The sequence below is a fragment of the Rhynchophorus ferrugineus genome, unplaced genomic scaffold (genome assembly GCF_030347505.1).
Source record: "Rhynchophorus ferrugineus isolate W39M unplaced genomic scaffold, kcgeb_rfMv2 rfM4, whole genome shotgun sequence".
Taxonomy (NCBI): Eukaryota; Metazoa; Arthropoda; class Insecta; order Coleoptera; family Curculionidae; genus Rhynchophorus; species Rhynchophorus ferrugineus.
The window spans coordinates 40,887,835-40,906,471 of record NW_027472583.1 but is presented as its reverse complement, the minus strand read 5'-3'; the positions used below and the strand labels follow the sequence as shown (position 1 = coordinate 40,906,471).

General features: G+C 32.3%; 1 protein-coding gene across 1 annotated transcript in view; it reads right to left on the bottom strand.

Annotated features, from left to right (window-relative positions):
- LOC143195952 (neuropeptide FF receptor 2) overlaps positions 1–8,820 on the bottom strand; it is a 282,448-nt gene extending 273,628 nt beyond the window's left edge. The window contains exon 1 of the mRNA XM_076403497.1: positions 8,680–8,820. The gene's annotated coding sequence lies outside the window, so the exon portion shown is untranslated. The remainder of the gene's footprint in view (positions 1–8,679) is intronic.
- Positions 8,821–18,637: the final 9,817 nt, after the last annotated feature.

Genomic DNA, 18,637 nt, shown 5'->3' with positions numbered 1-18,637 from the left:
ATCGGTACCGCTTCGTACAGTTCACATCTTTGTTGTAATAAGTGTATTTCTCTCAATAACTATGTTTATTGTGTCGCCCTAATTAGTCATTTTCTTAATACACCGTTCACATTTGCTTTGATATAATTCTTTAAATTGTTTTTATATATGTATTAAAGTCGCTTAACTATTTTCTTCTATTGATAATTTCTATTAATATAATGTTTAAGATAACATTAAAAGGCAGATAATTAATTAGAGCAATTAAAGCAAATAATATAAAGGATATCTTCAGTGGAAGTACTAAAATTGGGATAGTTGGGGGTCTGAATCCCGCTCAAATTCATGTTTGGTTTGTGATTGTTTTTAATTGTCGTGTGTATTAGTTCTTCACTAGTATTCTCGCATAGCTGCGCAACTTATCATAGCCAAGATTGTAAACTCCCGACAAGAAAAATTCTCCTAGTCACGCCTATAACCAGGCTGAATAACATATTTCTAAGTCGGTTACTCGCCAGTAGCTAGGCTTAAGGCCGAATTATATGTTAAGCCGTTAGTCTAGTTAGTAAAATATCAATATAAGGGTGTGAAATATCATTAAACAACTTCATCACGATATCATATGTATTGCGTATTGCAGTTTGTAAATTCGTTTTAAAATCAGTATTTTCTCACTATCTTAATCTCATCTATACTGATATAATTTTTCTTTTTCATTGCATTCTTAAATGACGAAAAGACAAAAAAGTGTTTCGTTTTAGAAAAAAATCTAAAGTGTTTTAATAGTGTATACATTTCAGATATGGATATCTCAAAATGGAACATAACAGGACGATAATAAACATATTATAACAACAACAGAAGTTGATTGTTGGAAACACATTTTTGAATTAGTTAGAAGTTAGTTCCATTAAGGCTTGATTGGGATTTGTTAGTCATGATATTTTTAATAAATCATTGCAGATATATTGTCTTTTATGCTGGAAACCAGCATGGATTTATTCTTGGTTCTGAGTTGGTGCTTGAAGTCCAAAGGCAACTACCATGATAAAACGAAATTCAGCATTTTTTAATTTGGTTCAAAACTAACTTTTGAAAAACTCGAAGGAGCCATCACTTATTATTTATCACAATGGAGGAAAGGCTTTGTAAGACGAGACAAGTGAAGCGACAATGTCCTTATTTGTGGAGTGGATTAGTAAACATAAATTAAGTGTTGACGACACCATGTTATAGAGAAAACTATTAAAGATGTTCACATCGTAAATATAACTGAAAGGTTTATATTTTATGTAATTTACCGTTAGTAGAAACAGACCTGAAAAAATGCACAGTAGATCACAGGGCTGAATAATATGGCCACAAAGTATTACGTCTTCACGCTACTACTACATATCCAATAAAATCGAGTTCAACACCCTATCTGTGACAAAATTGTTACAATAGACAAGCACCCCCGCCGGATATAGAAACAAGAACTGTGTAGGTAAGTGAAAAGAAGCATTGTGTATGATAACTCCTTGGGTTTGGATGAATTCCATCGGACATATGGAACAAAATAAAATTGACGAATGGTTGAATAGTAAACAAGTGAAACTAATAGTAGTAAAAGTGGAGATATTAATATAGTTAATATTTTTCTTCAAAAAAAAAGAATATCTGACAACAAATAAGAACAAGCGAAACAATAAAAGATCTGAAAGATGTAGTCAAATCATTCAAAACTATTTAAAAAAATTAAACACCAAAAATTGCTCTGGTAGACAATAAGAAATAGTAGTGTCCCAACAACATAATCCATCCGTTAACTACAGTTATGGTGAAAATGTTTGTAACCAATTTTCGTTTAACTTATACATGTTTGAAGAAAATTGAATAATTTATTTTTACCTTAGTCATAAAAATGTTACTGCTTGGAGAGTTAAATAAATGATAATGAAAGAAACAAATGCTAGAAAGCTCACGAAGTGCCATTTTATAAGATATTATATTTTCTGTAATTGCCATGCATACACTGAACTAGCGATGCCGAAAAAATAACGATATATTAATATTTTTGGGCGATACATGTTTGTGAGCTGATATTTCTTAATATATTTTTGGACACAATAAAGATATTCCTTAAACATTAAAACAAGCTTTTAATTATATATATAAAATAAATCTTTTAAACTGCTACATAATTTTAAAGGCGTATGTTGAGTTTAGTGGTAAATATATCGCTACTCTTTGCAGTATTTAAAGAAAATCGATATTTTTTTTGCTCGAAATATTAATATATTTATTTTTTCACTAAAAATATCGATATATTTTATGACAAATATCAATATTCTTCCTATTTGTTGAAAAAAATTCGATATTTTTCCTCCCATATATCTTTTTAAAAATATTGAAAACTGTTTATGGATATTGTTTAAAATATTGATATATCGAAATGTCGATGCTTTTCGCCGGCCCACATCTCTACACTGAATTACATGTAATATATCTAAGTATTCTCTAGGACAGTTTCCTTGGTCATTAATATACTTTTTATATGTAGCTGACTTACCACTATCAAGACTACTACTACCGATGACGATATGACATATGCTCACCACAAAAAGAAACAACAAGAAATCTGCAATATCATTTAAATAATATTCAAATATGGGTATTATTTATTAATATAGATGGCATTATCAGTCGATTCAGAATATTTCATACAATTTTATCGTCTTTTTGCCTGTCTGGCGATACTAATACTGTTTAATGGCCAAAAAATAAAAGCATGTATTAATTTTGGGTGTCATTAGATATCTAAAATCTATTTTAAAAAGATTTTAAAAAAACGGTCTAGAATGGGATAGAATTATTGGCTGTTACAGCCAACCATTTATTTAAATCTTTATTTTCGATAATCCCTAAGATTTAAGCGAGAGATCTAGAGAAAAAATGTACGAACGATCAAAAAGGTCAAACCACCAAGCTTCTAAAATGATTTTGCAGTTGCTATTTTATTAGTCCGTAGCCTAAATACGTATATTATATGATATTATGATATGTATGGCCACAATTTAGTACACTACCTTCATTTAAGTTTCAAATATATATGTTTTTCTGTTACTAGAAATATATTAGTTTCAAAATCAAAACAGCTGACGATGCCCTCTTATTATTTCTGTTTTATATATCTTGCCTTATCTATTCTTTGAAAATTTAGTGCGGAAGCATCATTAGAGAAGCCCATAGAAATCTGTAGATATTTCACAAATCCAATAGGGAATGAATTTTAGACAGACTTATATGGTTCTATATCATATCTTTACATTTAGAAATAATTCAAATTTGATAATAGATTTATCAGGACAAAAAAATATAGACGTGGAAAAGTCTCAGGCAAGAGGATGCTACTATGGCACATAGTAAAATATGATACAAACACACTAATTGAAAGTCAGACTAGTCAAATATATGCCACTTTGAACAGTGACGAACTATATTGTTTTCCAAATATAACAATACACATGTTCAACTTAATTCAAATTTTGTAATATTGTAAATATTTAATGAGATAATTTGACAGCAGAAAGTTTTGTAAAATACAAGATACGTAAGAAAGGTTTAAATGAAAAACGTTACACAGTATTCACCAACTATTGCATCTTTTGATTACAACTAATGGCCATTAATGGCTACTGCCGACCAGCAATATTAAATTACAGAAAAAATATTTTTTCAATGCGACTTTATTATTACGATCCCTGAGAGAGGAGAAAAAGTCATAGCCTGCATATAATTATTAATAGAAAAAGAGTCTAAGAAGGCCAGGAAGGCATAATGATTAATTTTGAAACGATACATCCCGACAGTTCTCTGCCTTTGTTTTAACGGAATAAATCTCATTTATCGTTAAAAAAGGATTTGAAATAGTTTATATGCTCTCTACAAGTCCTATTGCCACTTTAACTTTAAATTTGTAATATCACTAAAATGCTAAAATATTTTATATTACTTACCGTATAGCAAAGCCCTCTTAGCATTCGCAAATTCTTGTTTTTTTTATATATTTCAAAGTCTCCTTTATACTGTTTAACGTGTCGGCTCCGAACCACGGTCATCGGCATTAAGCCTACCGAGAAGCGAGCGACCAACAGTAGGAGGGCCGTCCTGCCGCCATTACCACTGAGCCAATCAATCAGTATGCATTTTTGTTATAATAAATAATAAAAAAACCCCAATGGAAATGCGAAACGCAGAAGTAACCTGTACCAGTGAAATAACCTACGGCCGATAGTCTACCGACTCACGCTATCGCTGTTATGTATCTGAGCAATACGATTCTACTCTGCAAGCTCTGTCAAACTATACTCAGTTACCCTCTGACCTTCAAAACGGTCTAAAACAAGGACGGTATTTCAGTGGAGATTTCGCTGTATTTGTCCAGCGCCGTAAGGCCAGTATGCGAAATCCGCTATCTCTATTGGAATTTTACGGGACTTCTGGCCAGTTAATAATAAGACTATTAATAACTGTAGTCTTTAATTTAGATAATGTGAAGAAATTTTTTAAATATTCTTACGAAAAAGGGTTCGAATTTAAATGAAAATGTAAACATTTACCAGATATCATTATTGTAAAATCTGGTGCAAGTAGACGGAAAAGTTACGCCCATAAATTTTATAGAAATATTTATTTTTAAAAAAATGATTGAGTTTGTTAATGTAACAAAAAATTGAAATATGATTATTATTACTATAACTATTACAGACGCAAACTTTTTTCGTAGAGTCGTGTAATTGATGAAATTAATAATTCTTCATTTTTGGCGATCAAGGTGGACGAAGCAACTCATATTGCTGCAAAATTTCAATGGGTAGTTAATTTTAGGTATGTTCACGATTGTGAGAACGTTTTTGAGAATACTCAATTATTGAAAAATGTCATGCAGAAACACTTAGTAAAACCATTTTAAGCATTTTAAATTCTTTATTCTAAAATTCACCCAATAAATTCATCGCACAATGCTATGATGGAGCGGCGGTGATGAGGGCCAACATGCAGGCGTTCAGGCATTAACTAAAAAGAAAGAAGTATCTCTTTGCTCACTATGTACAATATATATATATATATATATATATATATATATATATATATATATATATGACTAAGACCATTAAGATTAAGATATATATATATATATATATCTTAATCTTAATGGTCTTAATCGCACGCATAATGGGGATCACTATCGAAAAATAAAGCTGAGAGATTCACACAAACCCTGCTACCGATTGACATGACTCTCGTAAACCAAACTTAATTAAATAGTGGATTTTGTTTCATGGAGCATAATTTATAAACTTGAGTGAATATGTATTAATTATTACTATATCGACCGACAATTAATTTAGAGATATTTTTGTTGTAAATTAAATTCAGTACGGCGCATATTTGGATGTTATATAATATTTGTGTATCTGTAAAGGCGCGTTATTGTTAAGAGTTAAGTAGTGTTAAGTTTTTGTACAACATATAAGTCTCTTTTGCTTTTTTTAGGGGAGATTCATTAGGTAGTCATCTTGCTCGAGTCAGACCAAGGATCAACAAATATAAATTCCTTAATATTGTGGTAAGTTATTTAATTTCACAAATTGTCAATATGTTCTGTTTTGCCTCGTAATTTGTTTTCAATATGGATAGATAATAATATTTTGATCCTCCACGGCAATGCTATTACTACATTTGCAAGCCCTTAAAAATTCGGGTAAAATTATTTTTTGAGCGTCAAATTAAAAAAAAAATTAGTATCTATTTATTTTGTTGAGTTTTCCAAAAATCGATCGTTTCATCAAGTGTTCCACATTCATCATTGAGACGCTGCAGACTTTTGGTTACCTTATTCTTCTTTCTTCCTTGGCTAGCTTCGATAAAGTATTGGAATCTACCGGAGTAGTTAGCATTTTCTTAATCCATCAATTTTCCAGTTTATCCTACCAATTGTGCTAATCTTAGAATGGCGTGGGCTTTTCTATTGTAAAAAATATTCTTTGTTGAAAAACAACAATACAATAGAAAACAGTGATAGCTTAGCCTAATGATTTCGAAGAATAATATAAAGAAGTAGTACGTTACTATAAATTAAAATTGATTCTAAATGCTAATACTATTTTTATATGGATGGCGGTTTTAGAATTTGTAGGTCCGGGTGGTTCGACTATGCCATGTGGAGGGAAGTCGCCATGAGGAACCGCGCTACTAAAATGGCAAGCTAAGGCAGCATAGAAAATACGTTATATAGGACCTTTGCTGATTGGTATACTTAATAATTCACAAAAAGTCAAAGCATTCAGGTGTAATGTTACACTTCAACAAATTATAATTTAAAACATTTGAAATGTATCATTATACTATAATACCATGGAAAACCAATTGGAATTAGGATCCGTTTGAAGAAAAAGTAAGCACATCTTTCTGTGCAATCTGAATGTTATGTAAAATTAAAATGACTAGGTATACTACGTTATATTTGTGTTACGATAATAAAAACAAAGAACCAATAACGTAAAAATCGAAATTTTCAATTAAATATTTTGAAACCAGTACTCAGATATTCTTACTAAGTTTCTGATAGTAATATGTATCCACTTGATTTGTGGTAGTGTGTACTAGTGTGTTCTACTCGAAAAAGTTTTGTAGGTAGGGACAATACATCCAATTGTGTCTCTGATGTTATGGGTTTTAATTGCGCATGGTAAATTTTTGTAAGCGATTGTTTTTTATTATTTGGAGTGCATCTCAAACGGTAGTTCCAATAGAGATAGCCCTATCCAAAGGAAGACATAATTGTAGAGTAATACATAATTCTATGCTGAAATATCAATGCAAATCAATGGACTCAAGAAATATTACAATGATAAAAACACATGAGTCAAATTTAGTAAAACAAAATAGCCTGTTTATTTAACGTTATTTATTATGCGTTAAGAACGTCTTAATAAGTTCCGATCAAACTTTGAAAGCCCTTTGAAAATCAAAATTTTTATGGAAATATAATTTCTATTTTTGTATAAAACATAATATATAATTTGTGATAAATATCACTTCAAATAGCTATAGATTATAAGATAGAACTATATTGATTCAATAATAGTTTAATATATGGGGTTTATATTTTGTATTTTTTTCAATTCTAATTTTAAAGCCTTTTGATCTTTATCTAACCTTTTTAGCTATTAGTTATTTGGCTATTTGGACTTTTAATACTAGAGAGTATTATTGCTGAGCAGGTCCCTTGAGTTATATATGATTGCTACGGTCTTTATAATATTATATAGGGTCTCTTCCGAAAATAATTGATCTGTAGGATGTATTTTGAAAGCCTTGGCATAAACGTAATTTATGCTATATGATATGGTATTCAATAAATTATTTCAATTATTCATTTTTATAAATGGCATAATTTTTAAATTTTAATATGAAATCCTTATATAATGAATGTTTATAATTTTGGCACTTATCCGTTATGAGTAACATTTTGGATTTTATTTATTTTTTTACATAACGTAAAAGTTGAACATTCAGAATAGAAAGTCTTTTACATATTCGTAACAAAATTTTTTTCGAAGTAAAAAAATTAATTGAAAACTAAAGAGTAGTAATGAATGGGCCTAATATCGTTCTTTTTATTAAAATCATCAAACAGTAACATCATCAAAGGCAATTCATGATTAAATTACTGCGGAATGTTACACATTTGAGCAGCATGTCCAAATGATAAAACTACATTTATATCATAATATGAGTTCTATTAGTGCCTGTTTTGTGGCGATTATGGTAGACATTTAAAATTAATACTATAACAGCCAACACTTGCACTCCAAAAATATCAACATTGGTGAGGCCGACGTCGATGAAAGTATGCTGAATAACTCGAGACAGTCATATCCTCAACTTAGTGTTTGGCAGATTCTAGGTTCACAGATTCTGCATTCGCACTACGACCAAATCTAAATATTCAAGCAACTCTCAAGCGTGACTTTAACAAATACCTTCGTTGATTGTTTAGGATTCATAGTATTTGGGAAAGGACTCCCATTTTTTAGAACGACATCAAATTATTTAGGTTTTCGGATATATTTGACATCATATGATTGTAATAATAAGCAGCTAAACTAACCGAAATTATTAATCCCATGTGATCATTTGATGAATTTGTATCCAACATTTCAAGAATATAATTAATACATATTTTGTCATTACATAGGCTATTATGAGCAGTACATATCTTAAATCTAATATTAAATAAATGTAAATAGGTTAATATCTTTAAATTTCTATTAAAAATATTTTATAATATGTTAAAAAATATTTTCTTAGTTAGTTAAATGACATACGTCTATTGACATTTCTTCACTTAATATAAAAATAATCAACTAATAAAAATTAAAATTTTTTAGGTAAACATAATTTTTTCGGCTCAATATTTAAATAATATCTGGCAAGTAGCATTCCAAATTGATTTAATCATTTATAACAATGCAGACTTTTTATTTTATATTAAAAATAGTAACGTTAATGTGAAATATAATAAAATTTTATTTAAAGAGTATGTATGTACGACAAGTTTATTTTTATTCTGTATTCCAGTATTATAAATCTTTCTGTGCAACTAAACTGTTAAAACTGGTGCAAAATATTTTATTTTTACTAACGACTTACCTATTTATTATGCCATAACAAGTATAAATAAAATAACCGCCGAGAGAACAATTCACAAAATAAAACGCACTGTACTTGACCGAAAATGATTCACGTGTCGTAACAGACTGTTAATCCAGACGCATCCTTCGAAATACTCGGCCTTATTCTGCATCCGAAACGATACTGACTCCAGACATGTTCCAGTCCCAGTCGAGAAGCGCTTCTCATGAATGAACGAAACAGCGTAGGAACTCCTCCTGGCAAATGGGAGGTGGAAGGGAAAGGAGCACGCAGCAGTCGAGCCAACGGGACGCATGTTATAAAACTGGCAAGGTATTTAATAACTTATGTTATTTAGAAAATTTGTTGATATCAAGTATGTATATATATTGATATATGTAATTGTTCTATCTGTGTGTATGTCCGTGAATTCCTTCTAAACGGTTGGATATTTTATGGATTTTTTGTGCGTGTTTATGTAGATTCCATAACGGTTTATAGTAGGAGTGTCGGACACCGAAAAAATAGGTATTTAGATATATCAATATTTTAAAAAATAACGATATATATTTTTGCAACAACTATAGCGATATTTTACAAAAAATATATTGATATCTTCCATAGATATACAAATATTCAAATATCGATATTTTTACATATTTTGAAGATAATTGTTGCCGTAATTGTTGGTTAAATGCAAGTATGGATTAGCACTTGGCGGTAATTGAAGTCGAACGATACGCGCGCCGTTTTATAACCCGGCAACTGCGTGTGATAAAAATTATTTGGTTTTTATAATACCACGAAGTGTCTAGAAAATAACTATTTTATAATTAATGCTCTTAATATTTAACACCAAAATGATAATTTTCTATACATGATGATTTTACATAGAATATTAAGGGGTAGACTCGGGCCTCGTAAGTATCACATGCCTTATCCCCATATTAATGGTAGTGCATAAAGTTGTACATATGTTAATAACAAACATTGCACTTTTCAAGTCAAATTGGATATTGTCAATACGAAACGAATTCTAGGCCTTCTATTTAGCGAAAACGCTCGATGCACTAACAGGACTACTTGAATTGTTGAAAGGAACTAGGAAAGGAGTTAGGAAAGCAAATAATGTAAAACAATAATTGGTAATATCAAACAAAGAAAATAGTGGAAAAATAAAGAAGAAAAATATTAGCGCAGAATTATTTTTAAGTATGACAAACACTGGGGCCATTCGGTTAAAAAAAGTCAGAAATCCCGAAGTACTATGTCAACTAGTCAACACTTTTATGTATTTGGTAGATCTCAGGAGTGGAATGGAGAAACGCAGTGAACTAGACAAATTAGGATCATTCATTCGACGTGTAAGACCCATATCCTTAGTCAAAGACGAAGAAATATGGCTAGACTTTCCACTTTAATATATACTTCTGTTTGCAACCTTATCCTTAAAATATACATTAGTCGTTCCAAGTATTCTTCATTTTTCTGAATTTGTCATAGTTGTATCAATATATCCTATTCGTCTTAGAAGCCGTGGCTTTTTATCTTAATAATTACATAACAAATAAACATATCTAACTTTCTAATGCTCAGAACGTTATTTTTATTATTCAATATAGTACTATAAATCAAATCACATTGTGCTATGTTATACACTATACAGTCTACTCAAAATAAAAGAGAACTCTCACTGAAAAAGTGAATAAAATTGACTGTAGCAAATTCAAAATTCGTTTTAAAGCCAGACAATAATTTCATTCTCATTTTATAATTTGTTTGCTTGTTTTAATAAATTTCAATCGCTGCTTATTATTATTTTGATTGAAAATTCCGAAGCCCGATAGAACATATTGCATCTCTAATGAGTTACATCGAACATGAACGATATCAGTAAAATACATCTTACCAAAAATATTCGATAGGGAGGTAAGCATTTTTACTGTTAAGAATTAAGTAGCTGAGGTTTTTATAGCGTGTTGATAATATAGATATTTTCAGCGTGTTGCAACCGCACTGAATATTACTATCGACTCTGTTATTGAAAGATACATATGAAAAAATTAAAAATGTAATGTTGGATTCAACGAGAAGGACCCGTCCCCAAGCTTAGAGATATACTACTTTCAGGGATGTAAATATAGTTTTGTTAAAGGCGTAAAGATAACCTTTTAAAGATAACAACAATATATAATATATATCAAAGGCAACGTAACTAGCATGCCGAATAATACTTCAAACGTGAATTGGAACGAAATCGCTAATTCATAAGACCATTTTACAATTTTGGCCCAAGTTAGAAACAGAGCCTAAGGTGTAAAATTTCGATTGATCATATCCCGGAAACTATAAGAGATTAAGTAATTTGGCTATCGGCACCGTGATTCGCATGCCGAATATTACTTGAAACGTGAATTGGAACGAAATCGCTAATTCATAAGATCATTTACAATTTTGGCCCAAATTACGAACAGAGCCTAAGGTGTAAAATTTCGATAGTCCATATCTCGAAAACTGTAAGAGATAAAGCAATTTGGCAATCGGCAACGTAATTAGCGTGCCGAATATTACTTGGAATGTGATTTAGAACGAAATCGCTAATTCATAAGACCATTTACAATTTCGGCCCAAGTTAGGAACACAGCCTAAGGTGAAAAATTCCGATTTTCCATATCTCGGAAACTATAAGAGATTAAGCAATTTGGCAATCGAAAACGTAAGCAGCCTGCCGAATATTACTTGAAAGGTGAATTGGAACGAAATCGCTAATTCATAAGACCATTTACAATTTTGGCCCAAGATAGAAGCAGAGCCAAATTATAAAATATCGATAGTCCATATCTCGGAAACCATAAGAGATAAAGCAATTTGGTAATCGATAACGTAATTAGCATGCCGAATATTACTTCGAATGTGATTTAGAACGAAATCGCTAATTCATAAGACCATTTACAATTTTGGCCCAAGTTAGAAACAGAGCATAAGGTGTAAAATTTCGATTACCCATATCTCGGAGACTATAAGAGATAAAGCAATTTGGCAATCGGCAACGTAATTAGCATGCCGAATATTACTTGGAAAGTGAGTTGGAACGAAATCGCTAATTCATAAGACCATTTTACAATTTTGGCCCAAGTTAGAAACACAGCCTAAGGTGTAAAATTTCGATTGCCCATATCTCGGAAACTATAAGAGATAATGCAATTTGGCAATCGAAAACGTAAGTAACCTGCCAAACATTACTTGAAACGTGAATTGGAACGAAATCGCTAATTCATAAGACCATTTTACAATTTTGGCCCAAGTTAGAAACACATCCTAAGGTGTAAAATTTCGATTGATCATATCCCGGAAACTATAAGAGATTAAGCAATTTGGTAATTGGCAACGTGATTAGCATGCCGAATATTACTTGGAATGTGATTTAGAACGAAATCGCTAATTCATAAGACCATTTTACAATTTTGGCCCAAGTTAGAAACACAGCCTAAGGTGTAAAACTCCGATTTTGCATATCTCGGAAACTATAGGAGATTAAGCAAGTTGGCAATCGGCAAAGTAATTAGCATGCCGAATATTACTTGAAAAGTGAATTGGAACGAAATTGTTAATTCATAAGGCCATTTTACAATTTTGGCCCTAGTTAGAAACACAGCCTAAGGTGTAAAATTTCGATTGATCATATCTCGGAAACTATAAGAGATAAAGCAATTTGGCAAACGACAACGTAATTAGCATGCCGAATATTACTTGGAATGTGATTTAGAACGAAATCGCTAATTCATAAGACCATTTTACAATTTTGGCCCAAGTTAGAAACACAGCCTAAGGTGTAAAACTCCGATTTTCCATATCTCGGAAACTATAGGAGATTAAGCAAGTTGGCAATCGGCAAAGTAATTAGCATGCCGAATATTACTTGAAAAGTGAATTGGAACGAAATCGTTAATTCATAAGGCCATTTTACAATTTTGGCCCTAGTTAGAAACACAGCCTAAGGAGTAAAATTTCGATTGCCCATATCTCGGATACTATAAGAGATAAAGCAATTTGGCAATCGGCAACGTGATTAGCCTGCCGAATATTACTTGAAAGGTGAATTAGGACGAAACCGCTAATTCATAAGACCATTTTACAATTTTGGCCCAAGTTAGAAACACAGCCTAAGGTGTAAAATTTCGATTGCCCATATCTCGGAAACCATAAGAGATAATGCAATTTGGTAATCGCGCATGATGAACATTACTTGGAATGTGATTTAGAACGAAATCGTCAATTCATAAGACCATTTACAATTTGGGCCCAAGTTAGAAACACAGCCATGTGTGTAAAATTTCGATTTTCCATATCTCGGAAACTATAGGAGATTAAGCAAGTTGGCAATCGGCAAAGTAATTAGCATGCCGAATATTACTTGAAAAGTGAATTGGAACGAAATCGTTAATTCATAAGGCCATTTTACAATTTTGGCCCTAGTTAGAAACACAGCCTAAGGTGTAAAATTTCGATTGATCATATCCCGGAAACTATAAGAGATAAAGCAATTTGGCAAACGACAACGTAATTAGCATGCCGAATATTACTTGGAATGTGATTTAGAACGAAATCGCTAATTCATAAGACCATTTTACAATTTTGGCCCAAGTTAGAAACACAGCCTAAGGTGTAAAACTCCGATTTTGCATATCTCGGAAACTATAGGAGATTAAGCAAGTTGGCAATCGGCAAAGTAATTAGCATGCCGAATATTACTTGAAAAGTGAATTGGAACGAAATTGTTAATTCATAAGGCCATTTTACAATTTTGGCCCTAGTTAGAAACACAGCCTAAGGTGTAAAATTTCGATTGATCATATATCGGAAACTATAAGAGATAAAGCAATTTGGCAAACGACAACGTAATTAGCATGCCGAATATTACTTGGAATGTGATTTAGAACGAAATCGCTAATTCATAAGACCATTTTACAATTTTGCCCCAAGTTAGAAACACAGCCTAAGGTGTAAAACTCCGATTTTCCATATCTCGGAAACTATAGGAGATTAAGCAAGTTGGCAATCGGCAAAGTAATTAGCATGCCGAATATTACTTGAAAAGTGAATTGGATTTACAATTTTGGCCCTAGTTAGAAACACAGCCTAAGGAGTAAAATTTCGATTGCCCATATCTCGGATACTATAAGAGATAAAGCAATTTGGCAATCGGCAACGTGATTAGCCTGCCGAATATTACTTGAAAGGTGAATTAGGACGAAACCGCTAATTCATAAGACCATTTTACAATTTTGGCCCAAGTTAGAAACACAGCCTAAGGTGTAAAATTTCGATTGCCCATATCTCGGAAACCATAAGAGATAATGCAATTTGGTAATCGCGCATGATGAACATTACTTGGAATGTGATTTAGAACGAAATCGTCAATTCATAAGACCATTTACAATTTGGGCCCAAGTTAGAAACACAGCCATGTGTGTAAAATTTCGATTTTCCATATCTCGGAAACTATAGGAGATTAAGCAAGTTGGCAATCGGCAAAGTAATTAGCATGCCGAATATTACTTGAAAAGTGAATTGGAACGAAATCGTTAATTCATAAGGCCATTTTACAATTTTGGCCCTAGTTAGAAACACAGCCTAAGGTGTAAAATTTCGATTGCCCATATCTCGGAAACTATAAGAGATAAAGCAATTTGGCAATCGGCAACGTAATTAGTATGCCGAATATTACTTGGAAAGTGAATAAGACCATTTTACAATTTTGGCCCAAGTTAGAAACACAGCCTAAGGTGTAAAATTTCGATTGCCCATATCTCGGAAACCATAAGAGATAATGCAATTTGGTAATCGAGCATGATGAACATTACTTGGAATGTGATTTAGAACGAAATCGTCAATTCATAAGACCATTTACAATTTGGGCCCAAGTTAGAAACACAGCCATGTGTGTAAAATTTCGATTTTCCATATCTCGGAAACTATAAGAGATAAAGCAATTTGGCAATCGGCAACGTAATTAGCATGCCGAATATTACTTGGAAAGTGAATTGGAACGAAATCGCTAATTCATAAGACCATTTTACAATTTTGACCCAAATTAGAAACAGAGCATAAGGTGTAAAATTTCGATTGCCCATATCTCGGAAACTATAAGAGAAAATGCAATTTGGCAATCGGCAACGTAATTAGCATGCCGAATATTACTTGGAAAGTGAATTGGAAAGAAATCGCTAATTCATAATTCCATTTTACAATTTTGGCCCAAGTTAGAAACAGGGCCTAAGTGTAAAATTTCTATTGCACATATCTCGGAAACTATAAGAGATAATGAAATTTGGCAATCGGCGACGTAATCAGCATGCCGAATATTACTTCGAATGTGATTTAGATCGAAATCGCTAATTCATAAGACCATTTTACAATTTTGGCCCAAGTTAGAAACACAGCCTAAGGTGTAAAATTTCGATTGCCCATATCTCGGAAACTACAAGAGATAAAGCAATTTGGCAATCCGCAACGTAATCAGCATGCCGAATATTACTTCGAATGTGATATAGAACGGAATCGCTAATTCATAAGACCATTTACAATTTTGGCCCAAGTTAGAAACAGAGCACAAGTTGTAAAATCTCGATTACCCATATCTCGGAAAGTATAAGAGATAAAGCAATTTGGCGATCGGCAACGTAATTAGTACGCCGAATATTACTTGGAAAGTGAGTTGGAACGAAATCGCTAATTCATAAAACCATTTTACAATTTTGGCCCAAGTTAGAAAAAGAGCCTAAGGTGTAAAATTTTTGATTGCCCATATCTCGGAAATTATAAGAGGTAATGCAATTTGGCAATAGAAGATGTAAGTAGCCTGCCGAATATTACTTGAAACGTAAATTGCAACGAAATCGCTAATCCATAAGACCATTTTACAATTTTGGCCCAAGATAGAAGCAGAGCCAAATTATAAAATATCGATAGTCCATATCTCGGAAACCATAAGAGATAATGCAATTTGTTAATCGATAACGTAATTAGCATGCAAAATATTACCTCGAATGTGATTTAGAACGAAATCGCTAATTCATAAGACCATTTTACAATTTTGGCCCAAGTTAGAAACACAGCCTAAGGTGTAAAATTTCGATTGCCCATATCTCGGAAACTATAAGAGATAATGCAATTTGGCAATCGAAAACGTAATTAGCATGCCGAATATTACTTGAAACGTGCATTGGAACGAAATCGCTAATTCATAAGACCATTTTACAATTTTGGCCCAAGTTAGAAGCAGAGCCAAATTATAAAATTTCGATAGTCCATATCTCGGAAACCATAAGAGATAATGCAATTTGGTAATCGATAACGTAATTAGCATGCCGAATATTACTCCGAATGTGATTTAGATCGAAATCGCTAATTCATAAGACCATTTTACAATTTTGGCCCAAGTTAGAAGCAGAGCCTAATTATAAAATTTCGATAGACCATATCTCGGAAGCCATAAGAAATAATGCAATTTGGTAATCGATAATGTAATTAGCATGATGAATATTACTTGGAATGTGATTTAGAACGAAATCGCTAATTCATAAGACCATTTTACAATTTTGGCCCAAGTTAGAAGCAGAGCCAAATTATAAAATTTCGATAGTCCATATCTCGGAAACCATAAGAAATAATGCAATTTGGTAATCGATAACGTAATTAGCATGCCGAATATTACTTCGAATGTGATTTAGATCGAAATCGCTAATTCATAAGACCATTTTACAATTTTGGTCCAAGTTAGAAGCAGAGCCAAATTATAAAATTTCGATAGACCATATCTCGGAAGCCATAAGAAATAATGCAATTTGGTAATCGATAATGTAATTAGCATGATGAATATTACTTGGAATGTGATTTAGAACGAAATCGCTAATTCATAAGACCATTTTACAATTTTGGCCCAAGTTAGAAGCAGAGCCAAATTATAAAATTTCGATAGTCCATATCTCGGAAACCATAAGAAATAATGCAATTTGGTAATCGATAATGTAATTAGCATGATGAATATTACTTGGAATGTGATTTAGAACGAAATCGCTAATTCATAAGACCATTTACAATTTGGGTCCAAGTTAGAAACACAGCCATGTGTGTAAAATTTCGATTTCCCATATCTCGGAAACTATAAGAGATAAAGCAATTTGGCAATCGGTAACGTAATTAGCATGTCGAATATTACTTGGAAAGTGAATTGGAGTGAAATCGCTAATTCATGAGACCATTTTACAATTTTGGCCCAAGTTAGAAGCAGAGCCAAATTATAAAATTTCGATAGTCCATATCTCGGAAACCATAAGAAATAATGCAATTTGGTAATCGATAATGTAATTAGCATGCCGAATATTACTTGGAAAGTGAGTTGGAGCGAAATCGCTAATTCATAAGACCATTTTACAATTTTGGCCCAAGTTAGAAACAGGGCCTAAGTGTAAAATTTCTATTGCACATATCTCGGAAACTATAAGAGATAATGAAATTTAGCAATCGGCGACGTAATTAGCGTGCAGAATATTGCTTGGAATGTGAATTGGGACGAAATCGCTAATTAATAAGACCATTTTACAATTTTGGCCCAAGTTAGAAACACAGCCTAAGGTGTAAAATTTCGATTGCCCATATCTCAGAAACCATAAGAGATAATGCAATTTGGCAATCGAAAACGTAAGTAGCCTGCCGAAGAATACTTGAAACGTGAATTGTAATGAAATCGTTAATTCATAAGACCATTTTACAATTTTTTCACAAGTTAGAAGCAGAGCCAAATTATAAAATATCGATAGTCCATATCTCTGAAACCATAAGAGATAATGCAATTTGTTAATCGATAACGTAATTAGCATGCCGAATATTACCTCGAATGTGATTTAGAACGAAATCGCTAATTCATAAGACCATTTTACAATTTTGGTCCAAGTTAGATACATAGCCTCAGGTGTAAAATTTCGATTGCCCATATCTCGGAAACTATAAGAGATAATGCAATTTGGCAATCGAAAACGTAAGTAGCCTGCCGAATATTACTTGAAACGTGAATTGGAACGAAATCGCTAATTCATAAGACCATTTTACAATTTTGGCCCAAGTTAGAAGCAGAGCCAAATTATAAAATTTCGATAGTCCATATCTCGGAAACCATAAGAGATAATGCAATTTGTTAATCGATAACGTAATTAGCATGCCGAATATTACTCCGAATGTGATTTAGCACGAAATCGCTAATTCATAAGACCATTTTACAATTTTGGCCCAAGTTAGAAACACAGCCTAAGGTGTAAAATTTCGATTACCCATATCTCGGAAACTATAAGAGATAAATCAATTTGGCAATCCGCAACGAAATCAGCATGCCGAATATTACTTCGAATGTGATTTAGAACGGAATCGCTAATTCATAAGACCATTTACAATTTTGGCCCAAGTTAGAAACAGAGACTGAGGTGTAAAATTTCGATTACCCATATCTCGGAAACCATAAGAGATAATGCCATTTGGTAATCGATAACGTAATTAGCATGATGAACATTACTTGGAATGTCATTTAGAACGAAATCGCCAATTCATAAGACCATTTACAATTTGGGTCCAAGTTAGAAACACAGCCTAAGGTCTAAAATTTCGAATGATCATATCCCGGAAACAATTAGAGATTAAGCAATTTGGCAATCGACAACGTAATTAGCATGCCGAATATTACTTGGAAAGTGAGTTGGAGCGAAATCGCTAATTCATAAGACCATTTTACAATTTTGGCCCAAGTTAGAAACAGGGCCTAAGTGTAAAATTTCTATTGCACATATCTCGGAAACTATAAGAGATAATGAAATTTAGCAATCGGCGACGTAATTAGCGTGCAGAATATTGCTTGGAATGTGAATTGGGACGAAATCGCTAATTAATAAGACCATTTTACAATTTTGGCCCAAGTTAGAAACAC